The 11,031-nt window shown below is 48.4% G+C and overlaps 3 pseudogenes; all 3 read right to left on the bottom strand.

The window, feature by feature from the left end:
* Positions 1-5,178: 5,178 nt before the first annotated feature.
* Positions 5,179-5,247, bottom strand: LOC134411768 (U6 spliceosomal RNA; annotated as a pseudogene).
* Positions 5,248-6,803: 1,556 nt separating this feature from the next.
* Positions 6,804-6,872, bottom strand: LOC134411767 (U6 spliceosomal RNA; annotated as a pseudogene).
* A 2,292-nt stretch (positions 6,873-9,164) lies between these two features.
* On the bottom strand, positions 9,165-9,233 carry LOC134411781 (U6 spliceosomal RNA; annotated as a pseudogene).
* Positions 9,234-11,031: the final 1,798 nt, after the last annotated feature.

The raw sequence follows: 11,031 nt of genomic DNA, 5'->3' as shown, positions 1-11,031 counted from the left end.
TTCTGCCGGAAACGGTATGTGAACGTGGTTTGGGGGCAACTTTTGGAGCTTTCTATATTTGTCCTACCTCGTCTTGTGCATCTACTGAGTTTGGTTCACTTACCTCATTGGGAAGGTGCCGTTACGGCCCATTTTCGCAATTCGCGTTTTCTGTCGAAAAGGGTATATGAGCGTGGTTTGGGAGCAACTTTTGGAACTTTCTAAATTTGCCCCACCTCGTCGTGTGTATCTGGTGAGTTTGGTTCACTTACTTCATTGGGAAGGTGCCGTTACGGACCATTTTCGCAATACGCTTTTCCGCAAGAACCATCTGAACGTGGTTTCGGTGCAACTTATGGAGCTTTCTATATTTGTCCCACCTACTTGTTTGCATCCGGTGTGGTTGGTGGACTTTAATCATTGGGAAGCTGCTTTTACGGTACGCTGGTCTCAATACGCATTTTTGCCCAGAACGGGTTTCTGAACGTGGTTTGGGGGCAACTGTTAGAGCTTTCTATATTTGTCCCTTCTGCAAGAACAGGTGTTAGAACGTCGTTTCGGGGCAACTTATGGAGCTTTCTATATTTGCCCCACCTTGTCATGTGCATCTGGTGAGTTTGGTTCACTTACCTCATTGGGATGTTGCCATTATGGCACAATTTGCGCAATACACGTTTTTGCCAGGAACGGGTATCTGAACGTGGTTTTGGAGAAACTTTTGGAGATTTCTATATTTGTCCCTCCTTGTCATGTGCATCTGGTGAGTCTGGTTCACTTTCCTAATTGGGAAGCTGCCGTTACGGCCCGTTTTGCACAATACGAGTTTTTGCCGGAATGGGTAACTGAACGTGGTTTTGTGGCAACTTCTGGAGCTTTCTATATTTGTTCCACCTTGTCATGTGCATCTGGTGAGTTTGGTTCACTTACCTCATTGGGAAGGTGCCTTTACGGCCCATTTTCGCAATACAAGTTTTCTGCCGGAAAGGGTATCTGAACGTGGTTTGGGGGCAACTTTTGGAGCTTTATGTATTTGTCCCAACTTGTCATGTGCATCTGGTGAGTTTCGTTCACTTACCTCATTGGGAAGCTGCCGTTACGGCCCATTTTGCGCAATACACGTTTTTGACCGGAACGGGTATCTGAACGTGGTTTGGGGACAACTTTTGGAGCTTTCTGTATTTGTCCCAACTTGTCATGTGCATCTGGCGAGTTTCGTTCACTTACCTCATTGGGAAGGTGACGTTACGGCCCATTTTCGCAATACGCGTTTTCCGCAAGAACGGGTATTAGAACGTGGTTTGGGGTTACTTTTGGAGCCTTCTGTATTTGCCCCACTTAGTTCTGTGCATATGGTGAGTTTGGTTCACTTCCCTTATTGGGAAGGTGCCGTTACGGCCCATTTTCGAAATACACTTTTTAGCCGGAAAGGGTATCTGAACGTGGTTTTGGGGCAACTTTTGAACCTTTCTGTATTTGTCCCATCTTGTCATGTGCATCTCATGAGTTTGGTTCATTTACCTAATTGGGAAGGAGCCGTTACGGCCCATTTTGCGCAATACAGGTTTTTGACCGGAACGGGTATCTGAACGTGGTTTTGGGGTAACTTTTGGAGCTTTCTATATATGTCCCACCTTGTCTTGTGCGACTAGTGATTTTGGTTCACTTACCTCATTGGGAAGGTGCTGTTACGGCCCATTTTCGCAATACGCGTTTTCCGCAGGAACGGGTATTAGAACGTGGTTTTGGGGCAACTTTTGGAACTTTCTATATTTGTCCCAACTTGTCATGTGCATCTGGTGAGTTTGGTTCACTTACCTCATTGGGAAGCTGCCGTTATGGCCCAATATGCGCAATACGCGTTTTTGCCCAGAACGGGTATCTGAACATGGTTTCGGGGCATCTTTTGGAGCTTTCTATATTTGTCCCACCTTGTCATGTGCATCTGGTGAGTTTGGTTCACTTACCTCTTTGGGAAGGTGCCGTTACGGCCCATTTTCGCAATACGTGTTTTCTGCAAGAACGGGTATTAGAACGTGGTTTTGGGGGAGCTTTTGGAGCTTTCTATATTTGCCCCACCTCGTCATGTGCATCTGGTGAGTTTGGTTCACTTACCTCATTGGGAAGGTAACGTCACGGCCCATTTTCGCAATACGTGTTTTCTGCCGGAAACGGTATGTGAACGTGGTTTGGGGGCAACTTTTGGAGCTTTCTATATTTGTCCTACCTCGTCTTGTGCATCTACTGAGTTTGGTTCACTTACCTCATTGGGAAGGTGCCGTTACGGCCCAATTTCGCAATTCGCGTTTTCTGTCGAAAAGGGTATATGAGCGTGGTTTGGGAGCAACTTTTGGAACTTTCTAAATTTGCCCCACCTCGTCGTGTGTATCTGGTGAGTTTGGTTCACTTACTTCATTGGGAAGGTGCCGTTACGGCCCATTTTCGCAATTCGCGTTTTCTGCAAGAACAGGTTTAAAACGTGGTTTAGGGGGAACTTTTGGAGCTTTCTATATTTGGCCCACCTTGTCTTGTGCATCTAGTGAGTTTGGTTCACTTACCTCATTGGGAAGGTGCAGTTAGGGCTCATTTTCGCAATACGCGTTTTCAGCCGGAAAGGGTATCTGAACGTGGTTTGGGGGCAACTTTTGAACCTTTCTGTATTTGTCCCATCTTGTCATGTGCATCTCATGAGTTTGGTTCATTTACCTCATTGGGAAGGTGCCGTTACGGCCCATTTTCGCAATACGCGTTTTCTGCAAGAACGGGTATTAGAACGTGGTTTGGGGGGAACTTTTGGAGCTTTCTATATTTGCCCCACCTTGTCATGTGCATCTGTTGAGGTTGGTTCACTTACCTCATTGGGAAGGTGTCGTTACGGCCCATTTTCGCAATACGAGTTTTCTGACGGAAAGGGTATCTGAACGTGGTTTAGGGGCAAGTTTTGGAGCTTTCTATATTTGTCCCAACTTGTCATGTGCATCTGGTGAGTTTGGTTAACTTACCTCATTGGGAAGCTGCCGTTACGGCCCAATATGCGCAATACGCGTTTTTGCCCAGAACGGGTATCAGAACGTGGTTTCGGGGCATCTTTTGGAGCTTTCTATATTTGTCCCACCTTGTCATGTGCATCTGGTGAGTTTGGTTCAATTACCTCATTGGGAAGGTGCCGTTACGGCCCATTTTCGCAATACGCGTTTTCTGCAAGAACGGGTATTAGAACGTGGTTTTGGGGGAGCTTTTGGAGCTTTCTATATTTGCCCCACCTTGTCATGTGCATCTGGTGAGTTTGGTTCACTTACCTCATTGGGAAGGTGCCGTCACGGCCCATTTTCGCAATGCACGTTTTCTGTCGGAAAGGGTATCTGAACGTGGTTTGGGGGCAACTTTTGGAACTTTCTATATTAGCCCCACCTTGTCATGTGCATCTGTTGAGGTTGGTTCACTTACCTCATTGGGAAGGTGCCGTTACGGCCCATTTTCGCAATACGCGTTTTCTGCCGGAAAGGGTATCTGAACGTGGTTTAGGGGCAAGTTTTGGAGCTTTCTATATTTATCCCAGCTTGTCTTGTGCATCTACTGAGTTAGGTTCACTTACCTCATTGGGAAGGTGCCGTCACGGCCCATTATCGCAATGCACATTTTCTGTCGGAAATGGTATCTGAACGTGGTTTGGGGGCAACTTTTGGAGCTTTCTATATTTATCCCAGCTTGTTTTGTGCATCTACTGAGTTAGGTTCACTTACCTCATTGGGTAGGTGCCGTTACGGCCCATTTTCGCAATACGCGTTTTCTGCCGGAAAGGGTATCTAAACGTGGTTTGCGGGCAAGTTTTGGAGCTTTCTATATTTGTACCAGCTTGTCTTGTGCATCTACTGAGTTAGGTCACTTACCTCATTGGGAAGGTGCCTAACCCTAACCCTAACCCTAACCCTAACCCTATCCCTAACCCGAACCCGAACCCGAACCCGAACCCGAAACCTAACCAGAACCCGAACCATAACCCTAACCCGGAAACTAACACTAACCCGGAACCTAACCCTAACCCGGAACCTAACCCTAACCCTAAACCTAACCCTAAACCTAACCCAGAACCTAACCCTAACCCGGAACCTAACCCTAAACCGGAACCTGTCACTAAACCGGAACTTAACCCTAACCCTAACCCGGAACCTAACCTTAACCCGGAACCTAACCTTAACCTGGAACCTAACCCTAACTCGGAACCTAACCCAAACCCGTAACCTAACCATAACCCGGAACCTAAACCTAACCCGGAACCTAACCCTAACCCTAACCCTAACCCGGAACCTAACCCTAACCCGGAACCTAACCCTAAACCGGAACCTAACCCTAACCCGGAACCTAACCCTAACCCGGAACCTTAACCTAACCCGGAACCTAACCGGGTTAGGGTTAGGCAAATAAAGAAAGCTCTATAAGTTGCTCCGAAAAGACGTTCAGATACCCATTCCGGCAAAAACTCGTATTGCGCAAAACGGGCCGTAACGGCAGCTTCCCAATTAGGAAAGTGAACCAGACTCACCAGATGCACATGACAAGGAGGGACAAATATAGAAATCTCCAAAAGTTTCTCCAAAACCACATTCAGATACCCGTTCATGGCAAAAACGTGTATTGCGCAAATTGTGCCATAACGGCAACATCCCAATGAGGTAAGTGAACCAAACTCACCAGATGCACATGACAAGGTGGGGCAAATATAGAAAGCTCCATAAGTTGCCCCGAAACGACGTTCTAACACCCGTTCTTGCGGAAGGGACAAATATAGAAAGCTCTAACAGTTGCCCCCAAACCACGTTCAGAAACCCGTTCTGGGCAAAAACGCGTATTGCGCCAGCGTACCGTAAAAGCAGCTTCCCAATGATTAAAGTCCACCAAACACACCAGATGCACACAACTAGGTGGGACAAATATAGAAAGCTCCATAAGTTGCACCGAAACCACGTTGAGATGGTTCTTGCGGAAAAGCATATTGCGAAAATGGTCCGTAACGGCACCTTCCCAATGAGGTAAGTAAACCAAACTCACTAGATGCACAAGACAAGTTGGGACAAATATAGAAAGCTCCAAAAGTTACCCCAAAACCACGTTCAGATACCCGTTCCGGTCAAAAACGTGTATTGTGCAAAATGGGCCATAACGGCACCTTCCCAATAAGGGAAGTGAACCAAACTCACCAGATGCGCAGGGGCCATGCTAATCTTCTCTGTATCGTTCCAATTTTTGTATATGTGTTGCCGAAGCGAGTACAACCGTAACCCTAACCCTAACCCTAACCCTAACCCTAACCCTAACCCTAACCCTAACCCTAACCCTAACCCTAATCCTAACCCTAACCCTAACCCTAATTTTATCTGTATCGTTCCAATTTTAGTATATGTGCTGCCGATGCGAGCACAACCCTTACCCTAACCCTAACCCTAACCCTCACCCTAACCCTCACCCTCACCCTAACCCTAACCATAACCCTAACCCTAACACTAACCCCAACCCCAAACCTAACCCTAACCCTAACCCTAACCCTAACCCTAAACCCAACCCTAACCCTAACCCTAACCCTTACCCTAACCCTAACCCTAACGCTAACCCTAACCCTAACCCTAACCCTAACCCTAACCCTAAACCGGAAACTAACCCTAACCCTAACCCGGAACCAAACCTTATCCCGGAACCTAACCCTAACCCGGAACCTAACCCTAAACCTAACCCGAACCCGAACCCTAACCCGAACCCGAACCATAACCCTAACCCGGAAACTAACCCTAAGCCGGAACCTAACCCTAACCCGGAACCTAACGCGGAACCTAACACGGAACCTAACCCTAACCCTAACCCGGAACCTAACCCGGAACCTAACCCGGAACCTAACCCGGAACCTAACCCGGAACCTAACCTTAATCCTAACCCTGGCCCGGAACCTAACCCGGAACCTAACCCGGAACCAAACCCGAAACCTAACCCGGAACCTAACCCGGAACCCAACCCTAACCCTAACCCGGAACCTAACCGGGTTAGGGTTAGGCAAATAAAGAAAGCTCTATAAGTTGCTCCGAAAAGACGTTCAGATACCCATTCCGGCGAAAACTCGTATTGCGCAAAACGGGCCGTAACGGCAGCTTCCCAATTAGGAAAGTGAACCAGACTCACCAGATGCACATGACAAGGAGGGACAAATATAGAAATCTCCAAAAGTTTCTCCAAAACCACATTCAGATACCCGTTCATGGCAAAAACGTGTATTGCGCAAATTGTGCCATAACGGCAACATCCCAATGAGGTAAGTGAACCAAACTCACCAGATGCACATGACAAGGTGGGGCTAATATAGAAAGCTCCATAAGTTGCCCCGAAACGACGTTCTAACACCCGTTCTTGCGGAAGGGACAAATATAGAAAGCTCTAACAGTTGCCCCCAAACCACGTTCAGAAACCCGTTCTGGGCAAAAACGCGTATTGCGCCAGCGTACCGTAAAAGCAGCTTCCCAATGATTAAAGTCCACCAAACACACCAGATGCACACAACTAGGTGGGACAAATATAGAAAGCTCCATAAGTTGCACCGAAACCACGTTGAGATGGTTCTTGCGGAAAAGCGTATTGCGAAAATGGTCCGTAACGGCACCTTCCCAATGAGGTAAGTAAACCAAACTCACTAGATGCACAAGACAAGTTGGGACAAATATAGAAAGCTCCAAAAGTTACCCCAAAACCACGTTCAGATACCCGTTCCGGTCAAAAACGTGTATTGTGCAAAATGGGCCATAACGGCACCTTCCCAATAAGGGAAGTAAACCAAACTCACCAGATGCGCAGGGGCCATGCTAATCTTCTCTGTATCGTTCCAATTTTTGTATATGTGTTGCCGAAGCGAGTACAACCGTAACCCTAACCCTAACCCTAACCCTAACCCTAACCCTAACCCTAACCCTAACCCTAACCCTAATCCTAACCCTAACCCTAACCCTAATTTTATCTGTATCGTTCCAATTTTAGTATATGTGCTGCCGATGCGAGCACAACCCTTACCCTAACCCTAACCCTAATCCTCACCCTAACCCTCACCCTCACCCTAACCCTAACCGTAACCCTAACCCTAACACTAACCCCAACCCCAAACCTAACCCTAACCCTAACCCTAACCCTAACCCTAAACCCAACCCTAACCCTAACCCTAACCCTTACCCTAACCCTAACCCTAACGCTAACCCTAACCCTAACCCTAACCCTAACCCTAACCCTAACCCTAACCCTAACCCTAAACCGGAAACTAACCCTAACCCTAACCCGGAACCAAACCTTATCCCGGAACCTAACCCTAACCCGGAACCTAACCCTAAACCTAACCCGAACCCGAACCCTAACCCGAACCCGAACCATAACCCTAACCCGGAAACTAACCCTAACCCGGAACCTAACCCTAACCCAGAACCTAACCCGGAACCTAACACGGAACCTAACCCTAACCCTAACCCTAACCCGGAACCTAACCCGGAACCTAACCCGGAACCTAACCCGGAACCTAACCTTAATCCTAACCCTGGCCCGGAACCTAACCCGGAACCTAACCCGGAACCAAACCCGAAACCTAACCCGGAACCTAACCCGGAACCCAACCCTAACCCTAACCCGGAACCTAACACTAACCCGGAACCTAACCCTAACCCGGACCCTAACCCTAACCCGGAACCTAACCCTAACCCTAACCCAGAACCTAACCCTAACCCGGAACATAACCCTAACCCTAACCCGGAACCTAACCCTAACCCAGAACCTAACCCTAACCCGGAACCTAACCCTAACCCTAACCCTAACCCTAACCCTAACCCGGAACCTAACCCTAACCCGGAAGCTAACCCTAACCCTAACCCTAACCCTAACCCTAACCCTAACCCTAACCCTAACGTTAACCCTAACGTTAACCCTAACCCTTACCCTAAAACTAACACTAACCCTAACACGGAACCTAACCCTAACCCAGAACCTAACCCTAACCCGGAACCTAACACGGAACCTAGCACGGAACCTAACACGGAACCTAACCCTAATCCTAAACCTAACCCTAAACCTAACCCGAACCCAAACCCTAACCCTAACCCGAACCCGAACCCGAACCCGAACCATAACCCTAACCCGGAAACTAAACCTTACCCGGAACCTAACCCTAACCCGGAACCTAAAACGGAACCTAACCCGGAACCTAACCCTAACCCTAACCCGGAACCTAACCCGGAACCTAACCCGGAACCTAACCCGGAACCTAACCCGGAACCTAACCTTAATCCTAACCCTAACCCGGAACCTAACCCGGAACCTAACCCGGAACCAAACCCGGAACCTAACCCGGAACCTAACCCTAACCCGGAACCTAACACTAACCCGGAACCTAACCCTAATCCGGAACCTATCCCTAACCCTAACCCGGAACCTAACCCTAACCCAGAACCTAACCCTAAACCGGAACCTAACCCTAACCCTAACCCGGAACCTAACCCTAACCCGGAACCTAACCCTAACCCGGACCCTAACCCTAACCCGGAACCTAACCCTAACCCTAACCCGGAACCTAACCCTAAACCGGAACCTGACACTAAACCGGAACCTGACACTAAACCGGAACCTAACCCTAACCCTAACCCGGAACCAAACCTTAACCCGGAACCTAACCCTAACCCGGAACCTCACCCTAACCCGGAACCTAACCCAAACCCGTAACCTAACCATAACCCGGAACCTAACCCTAACCCGGAACCTAACCCTAACCCTAACCCTAACCCGGAACCTAACCCTAACCCGGAACTTAACCCTAAACTTGAACATAACCCTAACCCGGAATCTAACACTAACCCGGAACCTTAACCTAAACCGGAACCTAACCGGGTTAGGGTTAGGCAAATATAGAAAGCTCTATAAGTTGCTCCGAAAAGACGTTCAGATACCCATTCCGGCAAAAACTCGTATTGCGCAAAACGGGCCGTAACGGCACCTTCCCAATTAGGAAAGTGAACCAGACTCACTAGATGCACAAGACAAGGTGGGACAAATATAGAAAGCTCCAAAAGTCACCCCAAAACCACATTCAGATACCCGTTCCGGTCAAAAACGTGTATTGTGCAAAATGGGCCATTACGGCACCTTCCCAATAAGGGAAGTGAACCAAACTCACCAGATGCGCTGGGGCCATGCTAATCTTCTCTGTATCGTTCCAATTTTTGTATATGTGTTGCCGAAGCGAGCACAACCCTAACCGTAACCCTAACCCTAACCCTAACCCTAACCCTAACCCTAACCCTAACCCTAACCCTAACCCTAACCCTAACCCTAACCCTAACCCTAACCCTAACCCTAACCCTAATTTTATCTGTATCGTTCCAATTTTAGTATATGTGCTGCCGATGCGAGAACAACCCTAACCCTAACCCTAACCCTCACCCTAACCCTCACCCTAACCCTAACCTTAACCGTAACCCTAACCCTAACCCTAACCCTAACCCTAACCCCAACCCCTACCCCAACCCTAACCCTAACCCTAACCCTTACCCTAACCCTAACCCTAACCCTAACCCTAACCCTAACCCGGAACCTAACCCTAAACCAGAACCTAACCCTAACCCGGAACCTAACACGGAACCTAGCACGGAACCTAACACGGAACCTAACCCTAACCCTAAACCTAACCTTAACCCTAACGCGAACCCTACCCTAACCCGAACCCGAACCCTAACCCGAAACCGAACCATAACCCTAACCCGGAAACTAACCCTAACCCGGAACCTAACCCTAACCCGGAACATAACACGGAAACTAACACGGAACCTAACCCTAACCCTAACCCTAACCCGGAACCTAACCCGGAACCTAACCTGGAACCTAACCCGAAACCTAACCTTAATGCTAACCCTGGCCCGGAACCTAACCTGGAACCTAACCCGAAACCTAACCTTAATCCTAACCCTGGCCCGGAACCTAACCCGGAACCTAACCCGGAACCAAACCCGAAACCTAACCCGGAACATAACCCGGAACCCAACCCTAACCCTAACCCGGAACCTAACCCTAACCCGGAACCTAACCCTAATCCGGAACCTATCCCTAACCCTAACCCGGAACCTAACCCTAACCCAGAACCTAACCCTAACCCGGAACCTAACCCTAACCCTAACCCGGAACCTAACCCTAACCCGGAAACTAACCCTAACCCTAACCCGTACCCTAACCCTAACCCTAACCCTAACCCTAACCCTAACCCTAACCCTAACCCTAACCCTAACCCTAACCCTAACCCTAAACCGGAACCTAACCCTAACCCTAACCCGGAACCTAACCTTATCCCGGAACCTAACCTTAACCCGGAACCTAACCCTAACCATAACCCGGAACCTAACCCTAACCCGAAACCTAACCCAAACCCGGAACCTAACAATAACCCGGAACCTAACCCTAACCCGGAACCTAACCCTAACCCAACCCTAACCCGGAACCTAACCCTAACCCGGAACATAACCCTAAACCGGAACCTAACCCTAACCCGGAACCTAACCCTAACCCGGAACCTTAACCTAACCCGGAACCTATCCGGGTTAGGGTTAGGCAAATATAGAAAGCTTTATAAGTTGCTCCGAAAAGACGTTCAGATACCCATTCCGGCAAAAACTCGTAAAATGTTTTGCAAAACATTGCGCAAAAAGGGCCGTAACGGCAGCTTCCCAATGAGGTAAGTGAACCAAACTCACCAGATACACATGACAAGTTGGGGCAAATAAAGAAAGCTCAAAAATTTACCCCGAAACCACGTTCAGAAACCCGTGCTGGGCAAAAACGCGTATTGCGCAAATTGGATCCGTAACGGCACCTTCCCAATAAGTGAAGTGAACCAAACTCACCATATTCACAGAACTAGGTGGGGCAAATATAGAAGGCTCCAAAAGTAACCCCCAAACCACGTTCTAATACCCGTTCTTGCGGAAAAAGCGTATTGCGAAAATGGGCCGTAACGGCACCTTCCCAATGAGGTAAGTGAACGAAACTCACCAGATG

Source organism: Elgaria multicarinata, chromosome 20, assembly GCF_023053635.1.
Source record: "Elgaria multicarinata webbii isolate HBS135686 ecotype San Diego chromosome 20, rElgMul1.1.pri, whole genome shotgun sequence".
Lineage (NCBI taxonomy): Eukaryota > Metazoa > Chordata > Lepidosauria > Squamata > Anguidae > Elgaria > Elgaria multicarinata.
This window is presented reverse-complemented; position numbering and strand designations above follow the sequence as displayed.